Source organism: Neopsephotus bourkii, unplaced genomic scaffold (assembly GCF_033783945.1).
Source record: "Neopsephotus bourkii isolate Nb327-2 ecotype Australia unplaced genomic scaffold, CSIRO-AGI_Nbou_v1 NB_13, whole genome shotgun sequence".
Taxonomy (NCBI): Eukaryota; Metazoa; Chordata; class Aves; order Psittaciformes; family Psittacidae; genus Neopsephotus; species Neopsephotus bourkii.
The window spans coordinates 740,627-761,189 of record NW_026900530.1 but is presented as its reverse complement, the minus strand read 5'-3'; the positions used below and the strand labels follow the sequence as shown (position 1 = coordinate 761,189).

At 39.8% G+C, this 20,563-nt stretch overlaps 2 long non-coding RNA genes across 2 annotated transcripts; both read right to left on the bottom strand.

The window, feature by feature from the left end:
- Window positions 1-1,852: 1,852 nt before the first annotated feature.
- LOC133221527 (uncharacterized) lies at window positions 1,853-18,538 on the bottom strand. The gene is made up of 3 exons (XR_009728024.1): window positions 17,532-18,538; window positions 13,977-14,078; window positions 1,853-1,863 (listed from the first exon to the last, which is right to left on the bottom strand). It is a non-coding gene; the product is annotated as an uncharacterized LOC133221527 (long non-coding RNA).
- Window positions 6,823-13,953, bottom strand: LOC133221466 (uncharacterized). The gene is made up of 3 exons (XR_009728007.1): window positions 13,589-13,953; window positions 7,860-7,955; window positions 6,823-6,876 (listed from the first exon to the last, which is right to left on the bottom strand). It is a non-coding gene; the product is annotated as an uncharacterized LOC133221466 (long non-coding RNA).
- Window positions 18,539-20,563: the final 2,025 nt, after the last annotated feature.

Sequence of the window (20,563 nt, the reverse complement as noted above, 5' to 3'; positions counted from 1 at the left end):
GCCCTGTACCGCTGAGACCTCGGATGAAGATAGGTCAACGGAGCGGTCTGCCTTAGTCGATGAGGAATGGGTTAAAGACCAGTTGAGCAATCTGGATATCCATAAATCCATGGGTCCAGATGGGATGCACCCGCGGGTGCTGAGGGAACTGGCTAAGGTCATTGCTAGACCGCTCTCCATCATCTTTACCAAGTCTTGGGAAACGGGAGAGGTGCCTGAGGACTGGAGAAAAGCAAATGTCACTCCTGTCTTCAAAAAGGGCAAGAAGGAGGACCTGGGTAACTATAGACCGGTTAGCCTCACCTCCGTTCCTGGGAAAGTGATGGAACACCTTATCCTTGGTGCCATCTTAAGGCATATCAAGGATAAGAGCGTTATGAGGAGCAGTCAACATGGCTTCACCAAGGGGAAGTCGTGCTTGACCAATCTTGTAGCCTTTTATGAGGAAATAACACGGTGGATGGATGATGGTAGAGCGGTGGATGTGGTCTACCTTGACTTCAGCAAAGCGTTTGACACGGTCTCCCACAGCATCCTTGCGGCTAAATTGAGGAAGTGTGGTCTGGATGATCGGGTAGTGAGGTGGACTGTGAACTGGCTGAAGGAAAGAAGCCAGAGAGTTGTAGTCTATGGGGCGGAGTCTAGTTGGAGGCCTGTATCTAGTGGAGTGCCTCAAGGGTCGGTACTGGGACCAGTATTATTTAATATATTCATCAACGATTTAGATGAGGGAATTGAGTGTACTATCAGCAAGTTTGCTGATGACACTAAGCTGGGAGGGGTGGCTGACACGCCAGAAGGCTGTGCTGCCATCCAGAGGGACCTGGACAGGCTGGAGAGCTGGGCGGGGAATAACTTGATGAAATATAACAAGGGAAAGTGTAGAGTCCTGCGTCTGGGCAGGAACAACCCCAGGTTCCAGTATAGGCTGGGGAACGACCTGTTAGAGAGCAGTGTAGGGGAGAGGGACCTGGGGGTCCTGGTGGACGACAGGGTGACCATGAGCCGACATTGTGCCCTTGTGGCCAAGAAGGCCAATGGCATCCTGGGGTGTATTAGAAGGGGGGTGGTTAGTAGGTCGAGAGAGGTCCTCCTTCCCCTCTACTCTGCCCTGGTGAGACCTCATCTGGAATATTGTGTCCAGTTCTGGGCCCCTCAGTTTAAAAAGGACAGGGACCTGCTGGAGAGAGTCCAGCGCAGGGCAACTAAGATGATTAAGGGAGTGGAGCATCTCCCTTATGAGGAAAGACTGAGGGAGCTGGGTCTCTATAGTTTGGAGAAGAGGAGATTGAGGGGTGACCTTATTAGTGTATATAAATATATAAAGGGGGAGTGTCACGAGGATGGAGCCAGGCTCTTCTCAGTGGCAAACAATGAAAGGACAAGGGGTAATGGGTACAAATTGGAGCACAAGAGGTTCCACTTAAACCTGAGAAGAAACTTCTTCTCAGTGAGGGTGACGGAACACTGGAACAGGCTGCCCAGGGAGGTTGTGGAATCTCCTTCTTTGGAGACATTCAAAACCCGCCTGGACACGTTCCTGTGTAACCTTATCTAGGTGTTCCTGCTCCGGCAGGGGGATTGGACTAGATGATCTTTTGAGGTCCCTTCCAATCTCTAACATACTGTGATACTGTGATACTGTGATAAGGAAGAAATACCGAAGAGGAAAATAGCCAATAAGATATATACTTTCACAAACATTGCCAGCAAGTTCATAACACAAAAATGAGCATAAGAGAAAACATAAGGTCTTTAGGCTCACACCATTTATTCAGTTCACAGGTCAAAGAAAAGCAAGCAACACATAAATAACTCATCATCACAAGAGGAAACATCTTATTGCCTGGTACCCACATTCATCTTTAGCAAAACTCCTTAAAATAGAAAAGGCAAACTAAAACCGCATCAAAGTATTTGTGTATTCCCAACCCTAAGTGACTGCAGAAAAAAAAAAAAAAAACAAAAACAAAACAAAAAAAAAAAAAAACACAAAAATAGTTTGAGAAAGAATATGGAATCAGGAAATACTTAACTGTATCTAAAAACATCAAAATAGTTAATTATCAAGCTTCCATCATCATGCACTCACAACGCTAAAACAACAGCACTCATCACTCAGCAACTAACAAGCCAACCAATATTTGCATTTTTCAACACCTCTGTTCAAAGACCAAAGTTTACTGCTACCATGTCATGGCAGGGTACATAACCCCCAACAACCTACTCACTCTGCATTTGGATAACACTACAGATCACCTTCATAAATCAGTACCTTTTCTTTCTCAATCCCACAGGTCATGTGAGTGCTTGAGGGAGATGGAGCAAATGGCTTTTCCCACAGCCTGCCCAGGATTTATGCCATGCCTGGGCACCACAAGGCATAGAAACAACTAAACCCACTGCATCCAGGTTTCACACACAGCCTTTTAACAATATGCACAAGCAAAATTTAAGCCTACTTTTGTAGTTTATAGGTTACCTCAGACAAAGGTACACAAAGCAGCTCTTACCTGCATGGCTCTCCTCCTGACACGCACACTTCTGCCCACCCCTGGCACAGGCCTCACCTGCCCATTGATAGCTGGCATCTGGTGAAGCAACAGGATAAAAGAAAACACTGGCAAAGGGAGCAGTGTGCTTTTCTCCCTGGTCTGCTGTGGGTAGGGAGCACCTCAGGCTCATTTTGCCCATGGAAATAAAAAGCAAAGCGAGGGCAGTGTTTCCTCCCCCTTGGTTGAGCTGCAGCAGCAGTAGGGCTCTTTGTGGAACTTTGATCTCCTCAGGCAGGAGAGCAGCTTCAGATGCCTCTTTGCCCTTCAGAATCTGCTTTCAGCTCCCAGGTTTCCCCTCAGCAGCTCTGCCCAGCAAGGTGAGCGCAGCATCCTGCTCCTCTTCCACCTCTGCTGCCTCCGGTGCATGGCGCTAGGGAAAGTACCATGCTGAAACACAGCTATGATGTTGGTACACTGCAAAAAGAAGTTGTGTGACCCAGAACACTCATTTTAAATGAGAAAATCATTTCCTCTTGCCTTGGTTACTCAAACTTTGCCAGACCACTGCAGAATGACTACAGCTAAACATTTTCATTTACTTCACATACAGCATTTAAGTTCAAAGCAGGTCAGAATAGCACTGATGTTTGTCTGAAAAACACTTTAAATTCAATTTTTCTGTCAGAAAAGTAAATCCAGCTGAAGATGTAAGAGCGCAAAATGAAAACTACAGAGCCTTTGAAATATACCACCACATGAGCCCTGAGGATGTCTAAATCAACAGCAGTACTGATGGTATGAAAAGCATTCAGCAGTTCAGCTCTCTGGGCCATATGTCAGCCTTAGCTACAGATGAAAGTTATCTTTCCTTTTTCTACTTGATAACCGGAGCAGGATTCTGGTTAAAATCTCATCTGATATGTTTTCTTCTTTGTAAAACATGATGTAGGCTGTGAGTGAGTACTGCACAACTAAGTAGTTTGGAAAATAAACAGCACATTGATCAAAGAATGCACTGAGAGTGATTTTGTGTCCACAAGATGCCTCCTGCAGGCCCCTGATGCTGGCCACACTTCCTATTTATTCCCATCCTCAGGTATAAAATGAAGTTTTGAAGACCGGGAAAGAGGTAGCAAAGCCTCAGCCTTATCCTGTTCCACACAGCCCTGCCCTCCACACATAGGTGGTTGCTCTGAGGAGAACACACCTCCAGAAGCTCACAGGTGACTGGAAAATAAGCAGTGAAAGCAGCTAAGTGTGAATTCAATCTCCCTCCTTCACTGTTCATAACCCATGGCCTGGCTCCATTTGCACTGCAGCACTCACACTCCCACCCCTGTGGAGACACCTTCCCTAGGGCAGAAAGTCCCTGGAACACTGCTTTAGGTCAGTGACAGGCAGACCAACTGCCCTGTACTGTGCCTCAACCACAGTGGCACTTCTGCCATGAGGGAAACCATGTCACCTGCTTCAAAATGCAGTAGGACTTCAGTATTTACCTGTTCAAAGTTCAGTTTGCCTTCCTTCCCCCTGTATGGGGCCGCACATCGCCATGACTCTGTTCTTGTACACTGCCCAGTACTGTGAATGTTTGTTAAGGACCACTGGCCTTCTTAATCAACTTAAAATTGAGCATACCTTACCCAAACACCTCACTGAAGGAGAAATGAGTATTTTTATTTGTCTGTAATCATATTAAGGCCACTTCCAAGAGTCTGCAAATAGCACGTCAATGAAAGGAGTATCTAAACGACTCTAAGCTGCTCAGAAATTTCTTCAGGAAAATAAATCCAAAGCTCATAGTTCAGTTAGCTGGCAACATTCTACAGGGCTTGGATTTTTGTGCTTAGTTGTGGGCTTTTTTCTGTATTTAAATGAAAGAAGGTTTGAACAGTATTTCCTTTGTGTACAGGCATGATGAGTTTAGAACTTTGGGGTTTTATTTTTCTCTAATTTCACACCAGTAAGGTTACTAACTTAAACCTAATTGTCTTGAAAAGTAAACATCCACAGAAATGCCCCACTTGCATCCAAACACAGGTGTTGTTTTTTGCCTTGGTTACCTCCCCTACATTTCCATTTTACACATGAAATCAGAGGCTCAAGCAGACTCCTAAAATGGCAACTAACACCCCTTTTTCTTCTACGTGACTCATTTCTGTTCTTCACAGCACAGGTACATACCTCTTTCACTCTTTATTCCCTAAGGATACTTACTTTTAGCACCTTTCCCATAACATGCAGGCATTATGGATTATGTGCACAAGTGCCAGCTTTCCACCCATGGCTGGAGTCCACTGCAGGACCAAGCAGAACCTGACCAATCCCTGTGTGTGCCAGAGCAGTGCTGCAGCTTCCCAGTCCCTGTCTTTGAAGAGAGATATTTTATACCTTGACAGGTAACTCTTTAGCGAAGTTCATCTCAAAACCTCAACTTCAAGCGTTAAAAAAGAAAAACCCTTAAATGATACAAGTTATTACATTTAGTCCCTTTGGGGGAAGTGGGGAATGATTTTGTGATTAAGGACCTACAGTGGGGCTCAAGAGAATTAGTTCAATTCCAGGCTCTGAAACGAGCTTCCAGATTCCACTGGGGAAGCCTATGCAATCTCCTATCTCACACGGACAGCAGCAGGATAATTTATGAGTGCAACTAGCCCTCAGAGGTTGTAGTATCAACAGCCAAGTAAATGCAAAGGTAGGCTGCAATCATTTTGAGCACTAGTTAACTATCCAGAGAAGGCACTAGCATTAGACTATTACTTACAATAGAAGTTACATAGAAAACAGGTATTAGAGGGAGTCTTGAAAAATAGCAAGTTCTATTACTTACCCTTGGGTTGACAGCTAGCTCCTAATGGTTTTACCTAATGCATTAGTGAAAATGAATGAATGAATGAATGAATAAATCAATGAATTAAAAAGCTGCAAGGTAAAAATAAGTTGGCAGGTCTTGCAGAAAGACACTACTTTGTTCTGAAGCACAGCACTATATTCCACATTTTTCATTACAGGGAAAATTTGCTCTATTTAATTCTATAGCTGGTATTGTTTCTTGGCGAAACCGAATTTATGAATTGATTTAATTCATAAAATGAACAAATTAAGCAATGAAAACTCATCTGACAGATGAGTTAGGATAAAGTCAAAAAAGCGCCGTCAGAAAAACATAATACTGAAGTCACCGTGTAACCCTCTAGACAGCAAAGTGCTCCACTACATAATCCACCATGAAAGCATTAGCCTGTCTTGAAAAAAAGAGCAAAAATATTTAATTTCTGTGACATACCGATAAGCACACATTAGAATTTGTTATTCATCACCAACAGAAATTTTCTCCTGCAGTTATGAAAGCAGCTGTCATACACACCAGAAATATCTAAAATAAAAATTACTTCCCATTTTTAAGACACCACAACCATTTTAGAATTTTACTCATTTCTGAAAAAGTACAGTGAGTATTATAGCTGCAACACCTACAATGTATTTAATGCATCACAGAAGTTACTTTCAGTCATTTAATGTGTGCTTCATATACATCTAAACCACCTTCCCCATGAAAGTAATTGCCTTTCAGAATGCGGAAAAATCCAGTTTTTGATCAGCATTCATGTTCAATCTATAAACAATAACTTAACCTTCATAGTAAGTATTTTTGCAGAGTGCCTACCATTTATTTTGCATGTATTAAACCCAAAAATAGTTGATATTCCACTAGAATGGTTAAGTATATTTTTTAAATCTAATTGATCAGTCTGTACGTAACTACCTATTAAAGTGGTTCTTCACATTAACTTGCTTGACTGCTTTTCAAACTACAGTTATTTCAAGATTTTCCTTAACTTTTCCACTATTATAACTTTAAGTTATAATGAAAGTGAAAACGGTTGAAAACATAAACCAATCCCAAGTAAATTCAATATTCACGAGATCAATATAAAACTGGTTCAAAGGTGTCAGTTATTAGGTGAACAAGCAACACCAACAATTCTGGTTGAGGCTAAAGTTAATCTGTTCACTTTTCTGTCTCCAAAGGTAAAAGCAAAAATAATTGATGACCTTTCATGAATTTAGAGATATTCCATCCCTCCCATTCAACATGCATCAAAAGCCAGGTCTAACCAGACCTGCCCATTCTACCTTGAATAGCCAGATGTAAATTCAACCACAAGTGAAATTGGTGACAACTGCATAAAACAGGTAACTTTATTTTGTGATTGTTTAGCAGTATCTAATTTAAAATTACAAAGGTGCAGCACTGACACTCATCAACATTTTTTTTAATAGAAAAGCCGTCTTAAATTTTTCAGAAGTTCTCATAGGACTGCAACAGAACCTTCTTAGGTTCCCCATTGGTGCTGTACTTGGCTAACATGAAGAGCTGCAAGAAAATACAACAAATACTACAAGATAGTTGTAGTTTCTCTATCTGGTGACCCTCCCCGCATCTGCTTGTATCTAAAAATCAGTTCCACTCTTCCATCAGTGAAAGGTTAATTGCCATCTCAACATTTCATTTTATGTATAATCAAACCCAATGATTTGCTATAAACTTTTGATTGTTTAATATCCTCAAAGGTAACCTAACATCGAAGTTCTCACTTCAGTGCCAAAATGAAAAAAAAAAAAGAAAAAAAAGCAAGCAGCTCTTGCAGGCTCTGTAGATAGATTATCATTATCATTAGCTGTAAGAGATACCAGTCACTATGGGTCTAATCCTCTTTTAACTTTGTGGAGAAAGTTGTTTTCAGTGTCACATGTTCCTTTCTCCATGCCTTACATCTACAAAACCAAAGGCAAACCTACAAAAGAGCTGGTTAGCTCTCCTACAGGCCAGAAGGTACAGAAGATATCTCCCTCCCAAGGTCTGCATCTTCTCCAGCTGCCTTAGAAATCAGGCCTTCTTTCTCTCTCCATGTAAAAAAAATATTTGAATCTGGAAGTATGCATTATTATTTTTATTTCACATCTACAGCAGTATTGATTTTTTTCTACCTATTTTAAGTTCTAAGTATTCCAATTATAATTTACATTATTGATTTTCTACCCTGAATAACATTTCATTTTGCTTGATAACAACAGCAACAGCCACACAGGCATCTATGTGCTAAGTACCTTCCTTATGAAAAAGCCAAAGAAACCTACTGAACTTGTACATTTTAGAAACTCATATTTAATTATTCCAATATAGAAACAGGATCCTTCAGGCTGAGTCTGGCTTAAAGACAGCCAGCCATGGTTTTCATTATTTAAACAAAATAAAGTTTCTGGCTAGAATAGATACATTGTTGTCAGCATCATGAAAGTTTTAACTAGAAATTACAGTTATTAAAGCAAGCAGCTACAGAGCTTTGTCACTCTCACCTGGCATTGGTGAAAGGACAGGTGTCCATCCAAGCAGTGAGCATTTTGCAGGTTGATATCAAAAATACCCCACAAGTCCAAATCCTTTAGCAGGTGCTGAAAGAAGAGGTGGAAGATTATCTTTGCATCTGACAGTCATGTTTGGAAATGGTTTTTGGTTTTCTATTGAAACTGATTTAAAACAAACAGTGAAATCTGCTTTTGTATGCACAGGACAGTCTCTACTGTGAGGTTCTGAAAACACCAGGCTTGAAACATGCCAGTTACCCAGATGAAAGCTGGTATAGAAATGGGAACTGTGGACAAAGTAGTTACACCACACACCAACAGCTACAAATGCCTTAGTCCTTACCATTCCTAGTGCCCTACTTCAAAAGATGTACAACCACTGAGCTATAAGTATAACCTTTCTGTTCATGTTTAACAACAGAGCATACTGGCCTGCAGTGTCACTAATCTTAGCATGAGCACACTATAAAGTAAAACTTTTCCTGATATTAATGTTAGCTGCACACACAAGTTAAATCACAAACTGACAAATGAATTACAATTTGTATGGAAAGTTAAAGCCAGATTTTGAGCTATTTTTTCATGACAATCATATTACATGTAATCTGAGTCTGGTTCTAAGCAAGGACTTAATCCATGACCATAATGTAGGTCACTAGTTTTGATACAGTTTGTGCCTAGTATCCATTCCAAGAAATCAGACCCAGGACTAATATCAATAGCTGTCAAGAGTGTACATGTGGTTTCTTTTTACACTGTCATTTAATAAAAGAAAATAATCCAATTAAGCAGCGTCATGATATTTTTTGCTGATTTCCCTATTTCAATCATTAAAGCAGTATTTAATTTATAATAAAGCACCATACTCTAATCCTATGCACCCAAGAATATTGATGTTTAAAGCCTGAACCGCCCTCGCCGTTTCTGCTGTCCTTTTGGTTTTCAGTGAGCTTCAGTAACTCAAAAGATATGCAACCAACTTGGTAACTAAAAAAGAAAGCTTTGTAGAATGGGAAAGTTCACAATGGGAGGAAAAAAGCCTTTCTAAAATAGCCAGGTGTTCACCTCAACCCATACCAACTTCAAACAGATGCAAGGACAGTAGTTGAATCTGATTTCAGACTAAGGACATGAAAGATGAGCTTTATATTCTTACACTTTTATAATGTTAGAATGAATTCTTTTTTAGATAAAGAATACCACACTCCCTTGCTCTCCTATTCTTTCACATAAAGTTTGCTCTGAAAATAGCATGGCTGAGTTAAGTCTTTCAAGTATCATTTGATCACTGCCAAATATTTGCAAGTTTGGATTTTTCCACATCCCACCCCCTACTTGTTCATGTAGTATCTGCTAGGTTTTGTTCTACTTCTATGAGTAAATGTACTGTGGGAAGTGATCAAGTCAGTCATTGAAACACAATGAATTACTTTGAAATACAAAACTGAAGTAGTATTGTAAGAAGTGCTCCTGACGGTCTACCACCCAAATGAAGGTTTAACCTGAGGAAGGGATGACTGGCTTAAGAAAGCAATCCTGCTTGGCAGCAGCAGAGGTGGAGGTTTACTTAAAGTATAGGTGGCAATGCTTATGCATAACCTTGCATCCTCACATTGACTTCAACTTCACTTGAAGGATCAGTTTGTTCAACAAGACTTAGTCTAAATGAACAAAAGTAGTAAGCCATTCTTATGCACAGACATTCTAAGTCTGTAAATTACATATGTGGCTGGGTTTGTTGTTGGGGTTTTATGTGTATGTGTGTGTTGTGTGTTTATGGGTTGTTTTTTTTGGTGTGGTTTTTTTTTTTTTGGTTTGGGATTTTTTTTTCAGAAATGTTCTAGATTTTATACTTTAGGTAAGTTTATACACCGTTATATTAAACCAGGAGTTGCATTACACTTAACAGACTGATGGATATCACTAACTTAAATTCATTTATGTGTGCAGTATTACTAAAACTTAAATACTCAAAAGCATTAACAGATGATGAAATACTTATTTTGCAACCACAACTTGTGAGAGAGCAATTGCCCGTTAGAGGACCTGTGTATATGTCCCTGTAACAGGTCTAGTTCTGTGAGGAATAAAAGCACCCTACTTCATTATGCACATGCCTATTAATACACACACTGGCATTATATACATGAACTTTTCATCTCTAGTGCCTATCACTTATTTACAGATTATTTACATGGAATGCACCCAGACTTATTTTATCAGCTTAAAAGATGCTTGAAGTTGTATTTCAGTGCAATCATGTCTTTTCTGCTCTTCGCATTGTCACTTACTGAGCTCAACTCCACCCAATGCAAGTATTTCCCCACACTTAACAGAAATGTCTAATGCCCAGAGACACACTCTCAGCTCCCATGCTAGGCAGTCATCTACCAGATCATCTGCCTTCTGTGAAACCCTGGTACACTCCTGTTGCTCATGCTCAGCAAATGTATTCCCAAAAGCTTTAACTAGAAGAGCCAGAGCATCCTCCACAGGCATGCTATGAGGCACCACAAAGATGGAATAGCTGGCTTTAACAAGCTTGTGTTTTCATCTACTTCACACATTTACAAAAAGGTAGAAAAACATAGCTGTTAAGTTTGCGCAATATAACTGAGGCAAATTTTAAAAGCCTTCAGTTCAATATTGATATAGCCCTTCTGTAGATGCAGAGATTAATTTTGATTTAGCACCAGTACATAAACTTCCTTTGAAATATAAATGAAAAGCTGTAATTTCTCCTTCTCACTGTAAAAACATTACTGGTAATTCATAATCTAAAGCTATAACTGGAAAAGATTCCCAATTCCATACAAAGACTTTCACAAACATCTACAGCTGAAATAAAATGATTAGAACAGATTTCCACCCCCCAACCCCACCCCTCCCCCTTAATTTCAGCATATCTTTTACCTAACTAGAGAAGAGGGCACATACTTTCCCTTCAGGAGAAGCTGCCTTTTTACTATTGTGTTCTTGATACAAGATGCAAAATTTGTGAATTTATAATAAAAGGTTCTGAAACAAATGCAGGTAAAAACTTTAAAAACAATTGTGATTCATGTACATAGAATCAATGCAAGACATGGAAATTTTAATTAAGCAATTTCTATATAACTATCATTAATTACTGTATACGGCAATTTCTCCCATGCATTTTATGTCATTTAAGCAGCAATCCAGGACAAATATTTAATCACTCCATGCAATATGAATTATTACAACTTCAGTGAACTATTTCAAAGCCGTCTCATTTTAACTAGGTCAAATCTGTTACCCAGAAGTGCAATGAATCAGCATTTAAGATTTCAGTGGGTTAAAAGAAATTTAAACTGCAATTCTGAATGGGGACTGTTTTAAGTGACATCTCTCAAACAAGCATAACTTTCTTTTGATAGAAGAATGAAACATGATTACAGTGCACAAGAGAAATGCTAAATTGGGCTGTTCTAGAATACAAAACCATTATTAACTTCTTGGAGTGCATGTGTGAAACCTAACTTATGTAAGGTATATTATTTCCACTATGACACCAGGTTCTTATAACTGATTGCCCATAAGTCTAGCACATTGCCCTGGAGAAAAAGAGAAGTTGGCTATATGCAAATAAAAATCTGTCATTGTTTCCTGTTGCTGTGCTCTTGCCATTTTGTATGTGCCAAATGCAAAAGGATCAAGTCCAGTGTTGTGAGGTGTAAAAAACCCCAGAAAACAGTGTGCTCATTAATCAGATACACTTTCTACATCAGGAAGTAACTGTGATCTCTGTTTTAAACCACACAGAGAAAAATGCAGTTAGCAGTTCTTGCCTCATCGTATCTTAGTGCTAGATTTGAGTGACATACTCTAATTATTGAAATAATTTCTATTTAACATTTGATTTTATATCAACATCCTCGTATACTGGGAAATACTTGACTGAAAACAATATGAACTATTACACTGACATTAGTGTAGTTTTGTTAGTAGCCTGTTTCTTGAAAAAGCACTGAAGATACAAGGCACAAAAGTTAACAGTAGTGATCCATATGTTCTCAGGATAAATGCTACACAGTATCCTTTAAGGATTTTACAGATATCTTGATTTTAGTCTTTTAGACTTGTAAGATCACATTTCTTACTGATAGCAGGTGAAGAGGTGAAAGTCACAAACTCCACTTGCTTCACCAACAAGAAAGCTTGCTAACATTGATCCTGAAACTACAAGCAGGAAAGTAGCCAGTCAAGGAAGAACTATGTCTTTTTCATATCCTATAGTACACATACTCATTTTTTAAACAGTTCTAACAGTATTTCATTTACATATTAAAGCAACACACTTGGGCTTGAACAAGTGAAAACAAATTGTTTTGTCAGCTTCGATTACTTTTAATTGCTTAAAAAAATTAAAAGTCAATTTACAACTTCCTCTGATTATCCCACATGATATTTGCATTTCAGGCACATTAATCAACCCAGCTGCAGCAGCTCTAGTTCCTCCTATCTGAGTCTTGAGTCTCTCTACTACTGACCAAACATTTAAATAGACCACTAAACTATGATAGTGTCAAAGACTTTCCAACGGATAATTCCAACTGTACTACTATATTTCTGCAACACTCCATGAACTGAAACAGAAAAATCTCTGCGGTAGTCCCAGTCATATCTGAGTATCAGAAGGGGGGTATGTCAAATACAGAGGTCAGTGAGGAGGGAATTAAACATTTCATTTACAGTGCCAGAATTTAATACAAAGAAAGGCAACTGTCTCAGCTTAAAATAATTTTATTGATTCTGTTGTTAGGTATGTGAAGGCAGAACATACTACCTACATTTCCTATAAGTTTCAAAGGAATTAAATGCATAGGGAATCAATATCAGTAACAAATTTGGTACAACACACTTTGCTACAGGGAGGAGGAAAGAAACAAAAGTTAAAATATCAAAGCAGTAATAAGGAAGTCAAAGGAGCTATCGTTTAGATTTCCAGTTCTCTAGATAGTCCTTTAACAAAAAAAAAAAAGAAAAAAAAGAATTTTGTGTATTTGAGTGGTTAAGATGTACATATTCAAGTGGTTAAGATCTATGTATTCAAGTTGATCCAGCTTGCCTCCAGAAGATAAGCAGCAATATAATGGAAACTAGCTCTTCCAGGATTAAACACTTGTGACAGAAGTATGTCTTCTGTTTAACAGAATGTTATTCTAATAATTCATTTTTCCTAAGTGTTCTCCTAGTACTAAGAACTAAAGAATAGACTAAAAGTTCTGTGCATTTTAGAGTCTTCTTTATATAGCCAACTTCAATTTTTCCTTCTGTTGGCAACTGTGAATCTTTCCCATTAGAAAGGTATTTGCCATGCATCAAACCCTGCAAAGATTACGCAGGCAACAATAGTATCTGAAACTACTTTTAGTATGCCTAGATTAAGAGACCATAAAATATATCCAAATGCTGCAAGATGGTCTTTAAAGCAGAAAAGAATTAAGATCAGACTTGAGTAATTTTTTTTTTAAAGAACTTAAACAGTCCCTTGTGTCTGTCATACTCCAAAGCCTGGGAGATACATAAGAAATTTTAGGACTAACTGTAAGTACTAAGGAGATCCAGAAACATTAAATAGGCATGATCTTCAGATATTATCTACATATTTGTAGGGTCACATTTCTGAACTGGGTTACACTTACCCATGTAATTACCATTTCTGTAATAGAATTAGCTGAAAAAATCTTAATAGAAACCTACTTCTGCTCCTTGCTGATGGCAACAGTGACAGTCAGAAGGTCTCATTCTTTCTGCATCTGTTGATAGAACTGCAAGTAGAGCTTCTCTCTACAATCATCCCTAGTGCAGTCACCTGCAACCAAGTGAAAAATCAATTAAGCAACAGCACAGACTGCAAAACTGTATTAGAACATCACGGAGTCTTCACTACTTTAGCATGTAACAATACTGTCAAAAATGATACAAACAGTTCTTCGAAGCTAGGTTGTTTTTTTCCCCTCCCTTTTCTTTTTCCCTGAGGAAATCTGTTACAAACAAGGCATAAGAAACATCATTAAACTCAGCTTCAGAGTTCTCAGAATTAATCTGAGAACAGCCCATTCATCTACATGCTGCTACATTTACACCATTCATTAGCTTGTTTAGAAGTAATGGGATAAACAACTTCTTTAGCTAGTAACGGAAAAAAATTTCATGAATAATCTTCTCCACCCTGAAGGGAAGTACCTGTGAGGATGGAGGCACAGACCCCGAGGTAGAGTGCAAGCTGGATCATTTATTGCAAAGATTACACAATATTTATATGCTTCCAAGCAATTAGCCAAGCACATCTGTGTTTGCCTTGCGGTTACATCAGGTGAAAGGTCTATCAGATTTTCTTACCGACATCCTCTTCCCAGTTCCGACGTCCTTGTTCCTTGCCAGTTCCAGCATCTTCCAAGTACCAGTCAGGGACAGGTCACTCTTAATTGCCTGCTGTGGTTCTTCCTTCCTATGGTCTCTGACAGTTTTGATACATTCCAACCCCCACAGTTCCCCCATCTTGTTTTTGCAATGCAGTAAACATGTCTTTCAAAAGCTTGGGATAACATTTGCTGCATACATTGTAATAAGCAAGGTACAATGTATATGATGGTGAAGAGAGCAAGCAAAAAGATCAACCCTCCCTTAACCAAAGTCAATAGCCACCCAGTTGTAACCCAATTAGAGAAAAGTGATGATAACCAATCTTTATCATCCTCCCTTAACTTCATTACACTGTCTTTTAATTTACGGATACTGTCATGTATTGATTCTGAGTGGTTTGACAAATTCATGCAACACATTCATTCCAAAATTTCACACCCATGTCCATGTGCTAAGAGGCAAAAATCGATTGCTGCTCTATTTTGCAAAGTCATGTGTCTAATACTCAACATCAGTGAGCAATGCAGAGAGAGCGGATGCTGTAGCATTAGTTTGCTTAGCAAGCCAACATCCTAACTTATTCAATGTTGCTAAGGCTTGGGCGCTAGCTACTCCAGGAGCTAAAAATGAAGCAGCTATTATTTCATCTGTGTTCCAAAAATTTACCTTGTCATCGCAGCTCAGTTGAAAAGCCCGCGTTGACCTTCGAGAACACAATCCTCGTTTATTCATTATCATGGTGTTATTTGGGATGAACATGCCTAGGGTCCCTACTGCACATGGGCTGCCTTTTATATGGGATGGTACCCCTCGCCAAGCCCGATCTTGTGGCAACTGAGGCACAGACTCTGTTTCTGGCTGCAAACAAAATCCCTTATTGAGTGAGCTTACAGGTTTTTATAGTATACTGCTTAGCAGTTAGTAGCAGTTAGTTCCTTTGGTACTTTTCCACCACAAAACAATCTTATTGATCACTTACTCTTTCAGCCAATCACATTACTGTCCACTCACCTTTGCTTAATTATTTCTAAACATAGTTCTTTGCTATCACTACTCATTACATTGTCACTTTCACTTCCCCTTGACTACACATTCTTTATCTTGTCTTAAGCATCCCCCTCTTTCCAAATTTACAGTCCTCAGAAATTATCTTGATGCTCTTTCTTCAGTTCCACCCGATGTTCTTTCTCCAGTTCTTTCACCGGTTCTTCCCCACTTGTCCATTCACCTCTCCCAAGGTTTGTGGCTGATGGGAGTCCAGATGTCCGGGCTCTCATCCAGGTCTACTTGTGCAGCTTCTTGTGCAGCATTCCCCAAATCTCCCTCTTCTTTATAAACGAACAAAACATTGTTAATAGAATTAGCAATCAAACAATTTATACAAGCAATTAAACAAGAAACTGTGATTAAAACATATAAAAAGATTTTTACACAGGCTACTGCGATTTTAATAATGTCTTTCAAGCATGCACTGATGCCCTACTCTGACAGCAAACTTCTTAGCCAATTCCAGCTACTCTCCACCCACAACATATGAACTCCTTTAGGTTTTGAATTGCCTCGTGGACAGACTCAGAATGATCAGACAGGTTCATGTAACACATTCTAGCAAAGTCTTTACAACCATGTCCTTGAGCTAACAGCAAAAAATCTATGGCAGCTCCATTCTGAAGGGTAGCATGTTTGACTGAATCGTTATCTGTTAACAGACCATTGCTGTGGGTGAAAAACCTCCTGAGCACAGGCTGGGTTTCTTCCCGCCTCTCACCGGGAGGAGCGGACCCCGCGCCACTCCGCAGCGCGCATCTTGGCGGGCGCAGCGCGTACCCGCGCCTGCCGGAGCACACAAAGGCGAGGGGCGGGCGAGCACCACAGCCCTCTGCCCGCGGGCAGACAATGGGGGGAGCCCGGCTGAGCCTGCTGCTGCCGCCGCCGCCGTGCGAGTGAGTGAGGCCGCGGCAGCGGGGGGTGGAGGCGGCGCGCCCGTGCTCCGCAGCTCCTTGTCCCGCTGCCACCAGGCGCAGCCCCTCTGCCGGAGGGGAGCCCCCCCGCAGCCTCCGCTGGGCTCCCGCGGGAGCGCGGTTTTCTTCCCCGCCGTCCAGCCCGCGGTTCGCCCCGTGACGGACAGGATGTGGAGCGTTCAGGTCGTGGGGCAGGTTCACAGCACCTTGATTTTCTGCTTCTTTTTTAATGTTTTTCCACGTATCATGAGGGTCAGGCTGGTAGAGGCAGGGTTCTCTGTCAGGGTCGACTGGTCCGGGAGCAAAAGGGTCATCTTTGTCTAGCTCATTTGCTGTTGCAGCCTGCCGGCGGATATCTTCCCACAGATCGGTAAGTGCGGGAGGATGTGGGAGCACCAGCAAAGCTTGCGCCTCACGACAGCAAATGCCAGCATCAGGCGGGAATAGATCTGGCTCAGTTTCTGGGACTATCGGCCCCGGGTCGAGAGGATCCGGAGTGTTGTTTGCAAGAACAGAAGGGGTTGACTGTGCCGACCCTTCCTGTACTGCCCTGTCAAGTGCCTCATAGACTGAGCACCATACAGCCAGAAATTTGGGTGCTGCCACATCATCACTTGTGGCTGCATCCCAAAGGTAGACCCCAATCTTGTTCCATACTCCCTTCTGGTAAATATTAGTTGATGTCACCTCTGGGGCATGGGCTGAGGCCCGTATTAATAAGTCTTTCAGTTTATCCGTATTAATAAGTCTTTCAGTTTATCTGTATTAATAAGTTTTTCAGTTTATCTTCATTTGCAGTAACCCCCTTCTTCGCTAGGAATTTTACTAGTACTCTGTACACTGATTTGTGCTCAGGGGATACTGAGTTTCCCAAGTTCCCGTTCCCAGCCGCTCACCTCAGTCAGAGGTATCAGTTAAGTGCTGCAGCCTTTTGGAGTTCGGCTGGGTGTCCTCACCGGTCACCGAGTCACGGCTCTCTGTCTTGTCCCTGTTTGGGCACCATTTGTGAGGATGGAGGCACGGACCCAGAGGTAGAGTGCAAGCTGGATCATTTATTGCAAAGATTACACAATATTTATCTGCTTCCAAGCAATTAGCCAAGCACATCTGTGTTTGCCTTGCGGTTACATCAGGTGAAAGGTCTATCAGATTTTCTTACCGACATCCTCTTCCCAGTTCGGACGTCCTTGTTCCTTGCCAGTTCCAACATCTTCCAAGTACCAGTCAGGGACAGGTCACTCTTAATTGCCTGCTGTGGTTCTTCCTTCCTATGGTCTCTGACAGTTTTGATACATTCCAACCCCCACAGTACCTATGTATTTTTTGCCACCAAGTTCTACCGGGGATTAAATTTATAACTCACATTCCTACAGTCTTTTCATTACCCATATTCATTATAATTATTTCATATATTCATTATAATCTTTCATTATATAGTTAGGTAGTATTGTGCTCAGTACAATGATATTCCTGTCAAGCTGTGCATCTCATTGTTAAATTACTCTAGTAGTTCATTAAAAAAGCCTCACTTAACTTCCTACAAAAGCCACTATAATAAAGGTTCTTAAAAGACCACATCGCCTAATCCCATTTCAACTTCTTTTTAAAACTGTGTAACAAATTAATAACATGAAATTTACTTAACCATAGCTTGACTGAGTTAGATAATGTTTACACTCTCAAGAGCTTTTTTTTTCAAGCTTATTTTTAGAAATTTAAACTATAAAATTCAAAAGTTAGAAAATAATTTCCAGGTAATCTGAGTATGCACTCAGCATCACATACTACTAGCATTTATGCTAGTAGCATGTAGTTAGATTTAGTTTCTAGTGGAAAGTAAGTTTCTCTGACCACTAACAAAAAGAAAGATTATACAAGGAGAGATGTAACTAGTCACAAAATCCTCAAAATTTCAGGATGACTCTTCAGGATGACATCCACTCTTTTTGCCACAGACAAACTCCATAGCCAAGCACCTGTAACAGACAACAGTTTAGAATTCAAACTAGAAAAGCACAGTCTAGAATTTGGTAGGCTCCAAGGCATGAGATACTTCTTAGATATTCATGACAAGATTACTATTAAAATGAATGTGTATTCCTGCTATAGCATTAAAAATATTTTTCTGTTTAATACCTAGAATGTTTAAAGCTTTAGAATAATTTGTATTTACGCTACTGAAAGTTTCTTACCTATTCAGTCTTCAAAATCCTTTGAGTAATCATATGGGACTGGATGACTTTTCTAACAAGATCCACGATGATTTATACTAAAGGAGGTAAGAATATCAGGTTACATATATACAAATGTAAAATCACATACATAGAATATAAGGTTACACTAGAAAAATCTTTTAAAATCTAGAATAATACAAAGTGTTAAACAATAATGAAATAAGCACATTCAATAGATGTTCATACTATATTTGTTATTTTTAAAGACTGTCATTGTATCAGATAAGACAGGGGTACTATTTCTCCTTCCCCACTCTTTCATTAACAAACTCTGGAGAGATGCAAAAAGGTCATGTTTCCTTGTCCAGCTTTGCCTAATTGAACAAACACCTTATGATACACCGTACAGCAGCTCAGTCAGATCCTCCCAGCATTGGTGAAAGAAAGGCAAAAAAATACTCTGACATCAAAACAGTCATTGCAAAAATATGCAACCACAGGGGGACATCTTTAGCCAAGATTTCTGCTTACACAAGATCCTTCTAAAGCTTTTGCTTCATCAATTTTTTCCTTAAGTTTACAGTAGAAAGGGCCTTCATTATGCATCAGCAACTGGCAGTATCTGAAATTATGTTAATATTTCATTTATTTGCTTCCCATAATAAGATGCATCACTTGTACATCACTTACACACACTAAATTAAGCATGCTTTTAAATTACAGTACTGAAAATAGACTTTACTGAAAAGCTACATCCTGAACTGTCCAGATGAACTTGCTTTAAAATGAGCTCTTACATACTTGCTTACTTTGTCCTGTACCAAGAGATGTCTTTCATGAATACAGCTTTGTCAAAAAAAAAAAAACCTAAAAACAAAACAAAACAAAAAAATAGTGGTTTTTGTTGTTTGCTTGTTTTCAAACTCTTTTTATACTTCTATTGCAGTGGTTAAGTATGCTCCAAAACACAGCTGGGTTATGTTGCGCTCTATTTGTACTAATTGCTGGACTTCCTAGAGATCCTGTGGTCTAAGACAAGACATACACAGGAAAATTAGCTAACGTATTAACACAAACAAACATATGATAGCCCTAAGGGCGTATGTTTTGTTTGGTTTCTAAAGGTACATCTAATCTAACTGACCACAAATAATTAAAAACAAAGAATCCATTTAGATTCTGTATTTCATCTAGGAACATTGTGGTTTTCCTCAAAAGATGACTAGCCAAAAGCCCCAAGAGAAATTATCTCCCACTTCCCTGATATATCTGCAATACCATAGAGAGAAGAGTAAGGAGAGTTTAGTTAACAGAGAGATTGTCACGTTATTTCAGAATATGCTCTTCTGGAAGCAGTAACGGCATGAAGCAATGTGAGAAACAAAAAAAAAAAAAAAAAAGCTGCATCAGCAGACTTCTGTGGTTGTGGTTATTTTGTTTGTTTATTTTATAAGGAGCACTTATACTTGGAAGGAATTATTGTTTTGCAAAAGTGATATCAAAGACTAACAGTACAGGGCAAGCTAACAGATTGCAAACAACCCTCAAAGCAGCTGCTGTGCACAGGATATCAAACTAAACAAAAAAATGCCCTAAACCATGCATAGAAACAAGAAGAAACACAGCATATCCTGACAAACCAACAGGGTTTATGGCTTAGCATTTCAAAAAGACAACAAGCTACCTGATCCTGTATCTAGGTGTTCTACTACACAGTGCAACCATCACAGCTCACATTAACACCTTTTGGCTACACTACCCACTGGTGACAGCTGCCAGCCAGGGAGGGACACAGGGACATATCCATGGGGAATGACAAAGCAGATAGGAAGAGTGGCCCCCTCACCCACAGACCTCAAGGTCTGTCTGCACACAGCAAGGATATGACACTGCTACATCCAAGAGAAAAGAAACAAGTTCAGCTTTCAGTCTTGGATTCTCCACACTTTTAAACATCTTAGTTTTCCTATTAGCCATTACTACTATGGTGCATTATCTTTGACATAAACCCAAAATGTCTAAGTAAAACATCCTTGTTCTTTACAAACAACTTTCAACCTGAAAGTCAATAAAAGGAAACAACTTCGTCACTTTATTATCATATGAGGAAAGACACCTGAAGAACTAAAGTACCCCTCAAAAGATTGAAAGTAGATGAATACAGCTCTTT